We start from the raw sequence: 5,380 nt of genomic DNA on the forward strand, positions 1-5,380 counted from the left end.
TCTACTTGATATCTGTAGCATAAGAGGCAACCGTTCGTCTATTTGATATCTGTAGCATAAGAGGCAACCGTTGGTCTATTTGATATCTGTAGCATAAGAGGCAACCGTTGGTCTACTTGATATCTGTAGCATAAGAGGCAACCGTTGGTCTATTTGATATCTGTAGCATAAGAGGCAACCGTTGGTCTACTTGATATCTGTAGCATAAGAGGCAACCGTTGGTCTATTTGATATCTGTAGCATAAGAGGCAACCGTTGGTCTACTTGATATCTGTAGCATAAGAGGCAACCGTTCGTCTACTTGATATCTGTAGCATAAGAGGCAACCGTTGGTCTATTTGATATCTGTAGCATAAGAGGCAACCGTTCGTCTATTTGATATCTGTAGCATAAGAGGCAACCGTTGGTCTATTTGATATCTGTAGCATAAGAGGCAACCGTTCGTCTATTTGATATCTGTAGCATAAGAGGCAACCGTTGGTCTATTTGATATCTGTAGCATAAGAGGCAACCGTTCGTCTATTTGATATCTGTAGCATAAGAGGCAACCGTTCGTCTATTTGATATCTGTAGCATAAGAGGCAACCGTTGGTCTATTTGATATCTGTAGCATAAGAGGCAACTGTGGTCTATTTGATATCTGTAGCATAAGAGGCAACCGTTGGTCTATTTGATATCTGTAGCATAAGAGGCAACTGTGGTCTATTTGATATCTGTAGCATAAGAGGCAACCGTTGGTCTATTTGATATCTGTAGCATAAGAGGCAACCGTTCGTCTATTTGATATCTGTAGCATAAGAGGCAACCGTTGGTCTATTTGATATCTGTAGCATAAGAGGCAACCGTTCGTCTATTTGATATCTGTAGCATAAGAGGCAACCGTTGGTCTATTTGATATCTGTAGCATAAGAGGCAACCGTTCGTCTATTTGATATCTGTAGCATAAGAGGCAACCGTTGGTCTATTTGATATCTGTAGCATAAGAGGCAACCGTTGGTCTACTTGATATCTGTAGCATAAGAGGCAACCGTTGGTCTACTTGATATCTGTAGCATAAGAGGCAACCGTTGGTCTACTTGATATCTGTAGCATAAGAGGCAACCGTTCGTCTACTTGATATCTGTAGCATAAGAGGCAACCGTTGGTCTATTTGATATCTGTAGCATAAGAGGCAACCGTTCGTCTACTTGATATCTGTAGCATAAGAGGCAACCGTTGGTCTATTTGATATCTGTAGCATAAGAGGCAACCGTTCGTCTACTTGATATCTGTAGCATAAGAGGCAACCGTTGGTCTATTTGATATCTGTAGCATAAGAGGCAACCGTTGGTCTACTTGATATCTGTAGCATAAGAGGCAACCGTTCGTCTACTTGATATCTGTAGCATAAGAGGCAACCGTTGGTCTATTTGATATCTGTAGCATAAGAGGCAACCGTTGGTCTACTTGATATCTGTAGCATAAGAGGCAACCGTTGGTCTACTTGATATCTGTAGCATAAGAGGCAACCGTTCGTCTATTTGATATCTGTAGCATAAGAGGCAACCGTTCGTCTATTTGATATCTGTAGCATAAGAGGCAACCGTTGGTCTATTTGATATCTGTAGCATAAGAGGCAACCGTTCGTCTATTTGATATCTGTAGCATAAGAGGCAACCGTTGGTCTATTTGATATCTGTAGCATAAGAGGCAACCGTTGGTCTATTTGATATCTGTAGCATAAGAGGCAACCGTTGGTCTACTTGATATCTGTAGCATAAGAGGCAACCGTTCGTCTCTTTGATATCTGTAGCATAAGAGGCAACCGTTGGTCTATTTGATATCTGTAGCATAAGAGGCAACCGTTGGTCTACTTGATATCTGTAGCATAAGAGGCAACCGTTGGTCTACTTGATATCTGTAGCATAAGAGGCAACCGTTCGTCTATTTGATATCTGTAGCATAAGAGGCAACCGTTCGTCTATTTGATATCTGTAGCATAAGAGGCAACTGTTCGTCTATTTGATATCTGTAGCATAAGAGGCAACCGTTGGTCTACTTGATATCTGTAGCATAAGAGGCAACCGTTCGTCTATTTGATATCTGTAGCATAAGAGGCAACTGTTCGTCTATTTGATATCTGTAGCATAAGTATAGTTGCGGAAATATTCGTTGGATGCAAAAGTTATACCTCTTGTTCGTTTATATCTGGCGCCCTAATTATCACAGTGCATGTTTCACGTTGTTTAGTAAGTGCTGCCATCTGTCTGTTTCCTTTTCGTTGGTGATATAAACACTTCCCAATAACGAATGCATTGTCAGAAGTTTTAGTTGCCCAAGTATCTATGTAATTCCTTTTCTTATTCTCATACAATCCTTGAATAAGTCGTATGTCATTTTTTACGTGATCTTAGTGTGGGTTTAGCAGTGAGGCAGGAAGGGCATTGTGTTAATTGCCATGTTTTATTCTTCTGGCAGAATTATTGTCATATAGATGGAGTAAGCATTCTAGATGATACCTACCAAATCAGGTAAGTTTATCTCTTTTCCGCTATTGTAGCATAACTAAAATAACTTCACACATTATATGGTTTAACAGACCTCGGTGAATATTCTGGTTGCCAGTTCGGCCTTTTCTCAGGCCGAAAAACTTCAAATTTGGCCTTTTAAAAAAAATTGGTTGGTCTTTAGTAATATGAAAAAAAAGGCGGGCCTTAAATACTATATATTTGGCCTTTTTCTACTAATAGGATGGCCCTTTAAAGCTTCTGTTAATCAGAAGTTGGCCTTTTCTCATTTAGAAAACCTGGCAACCCTGATTTAGAAGCTGTTGTTAAGTGACTTCAGCACTGACATGTATGTTTTGATAGTCTTTGAAGTGTACCGATTAATTTTGACATTATCAAGTTTATTTAAAAGCCTTGGTCAGCACATTGTCTCTCTTACATCCAACAAGTCCATGGGCAAGGCAACCCTGGTAAATATTGGCTCTTCCACCTGTAAAGTAATGTTGTATGACTTCAGTGTGTTTGAAGGGGTTAGTCAAAGAGGACTTGGATAGTTTTTTAAAGTTAAGATGCTTTGAATACCACAGCTGTGAAAATTACGGTGACTTAAGTCAAGTTAGATTGAGGGTCCAATGGCACAAAGCCCGCGATCGTAGGTGAAAGAAGGTTGATTTGGATGCATTCGTGTTATGCAAGCTCTAATCCAGTGGTTCCCAACCTGGGGGAAATTTCCCCCTAGGGGGAAATTTGAAGCTTCCAGGGTGGAAATAATTACACTACCTACTAACTAAAACAAGCGGAAAAATGTCCACATAGTATGTGCGGCAATTTGTTGTTAGCCATTCAATTGTGACATGATCATATCATTTCTCACTGACATGATATTCAAGGGGAGAATTGGAATATCATGCCCATTTCTGAGGCAGGCGAGTGGGCATGAGGGCTGGGCGGGGCATGAAGGGGGAAATGTGGATGGTTGAACTGGGTGCAGGGGGGAAATGACTGAAAAAAGGTTGCGAACCACTGCTCTAATCTATGCAGCCTCAGGATACAAGTGTCTAATTTGAAAACAAAGTAGGCACTTGACTGATTTATTAGAAGTCATCAGGCGTCCTGACATCTAAGGTCATTGACGCCGAAAGTAGGATTAGTACTAAATTAAAAAGATTTTGTTTCTAAAATTCACAAATAGATTTCATATTTCAAATCTCTGGGAACAACTACATAGTAAAGGTTATAGCCATCCTCATACACTTGGTAACTTAATTTCCAGTGAAAGTTTATACTTGAAATTGAAATTGGATATTTTAACGAAAATTATGACCTATTATTATCTTCTGATATCATTATAGTATATATATCGGAATAATTGGTAAACTGAAATGAAGCTTTGTTCAAATAAGGTGCCTCAAACGAGTAAACTAACGACTTTAATCAAACGATCATAGTGCCATTTCTAAAGTTCATACGAATGATCTTCCTAATCGGGTAGTTGAATCAGTAGAACTTCAAAAGTTCAAAGTTAGAGCAAATGCTTTTTTGTTGACCAGGCGGACATGAGTCTCTTTATAGTTTATATATGACATATTTGTTTTTGACGTTGTTAATAGTTTATATATGGCATATCTGTTTTGACGTTGTTGCCTTTTTTCGAATGATTTATTGTTAATTTGTTCTCTTCATTTATTTATTTCCTTATTTCCTTTCCTCACTGGGCTATTTTTCCCTATTGGGGCCCCTGGGCTTATAGCATCTTGCTTTTCCAACTAGGGTTGTAGCTTGGATAGTAATAATAATAATAATAATAATAATAATAATAATAATAATAATAATAATAATAACCAATCAGACAATGCAATGTGCCATACCTCATAGGCTGATTTGCTGTAAGTTATACGACTGATGTTTATATTATACATAGATGTGATGAAAGGACATAATAATGATCATTCAGTATGGGCGGTGAATGGTAAAAGAGAGGGAAGACAAGGAAAAGGTAGGGGCAGGGCTTAAAGAAGTAAGGGATAGGAAAGGGGCAGAATATGAAGCCGCATTGAGCCTTTTCCAAGAACAAGAATAGTTTCTGTCTTTACATTAGAACACTTGATTTTAGTACTTCATCTTCCTTCAGACATTTACGCTGAGATGAAAAAAAAACAAACTTTTTTTTTTCTTAACAACTTAAGCCTAATCAATTGCTGCAATTGATTCTAAAGGAAGGTGCCATATTCCTACATGTTCCTGCTTTATAACGGACTCGCTTGAAAGTTTTCTCTGTCCCTTTTTTGCTAAAATCAGAGAAAAGTCTATAGTTTTATCCCTCATATTAATGAAAGTTCGAACTCTTAAACTTTACTCCAAAAGTCCATGATAATGTCCAATTTAATATATCTACATGGTATGTCAAATCTCACGAGAAATAAATTATAATTTTTTTTTTCTATTTTTTAAAATGTATTTATATTGCAGCATAGAAAACGGGCAAATGAAGAAGACTCCAAGCTCCCTTGACTGTCAATATTCAGAAAAGAAAGGGAAACCTACATTAATAAATCAGTAATACAGCTGTTGTGGAAATACCCTGAATCTACCTATTATATCAATTATATTGCACATTGCGTGTCAACAAAATTGGATTTTGTATATCTCTGCGTCGAACATAAATATCGTCGCACCAATTACTGACAACTCGGTGATCGGCAATTTGCTTAATGTCCCGTTCGCATTTACATTTTCTTTATTATTATTATTATCATTATTATTATTATTATTATTATTATTATTTGCTAAGCTTCAACCCTAGTTGGAAAAGCAGGATGCTATAAGCCCAGGGGCTCCAGCAGGGAAAATAGTTCAGTGAGGAAAGGAAACGAAGAAAAATAAAATATTTTAAG

The sequence above is a fragment of the Palaemon carinicauda genome, chromosome 1 (assembly GCF_036898095.1).
Source record: "Palaemon carinicauda isolate YSFRI2023 chromosome 1, ASM3689809v2, whole genome shotgun sequence".
Lineage (NCBI taxonomy): Eukaryota > Metazoa > Arthropoda > Malacostraca > Decapoda > Palaemonidae > Palaemon > Palaemon carinicauda.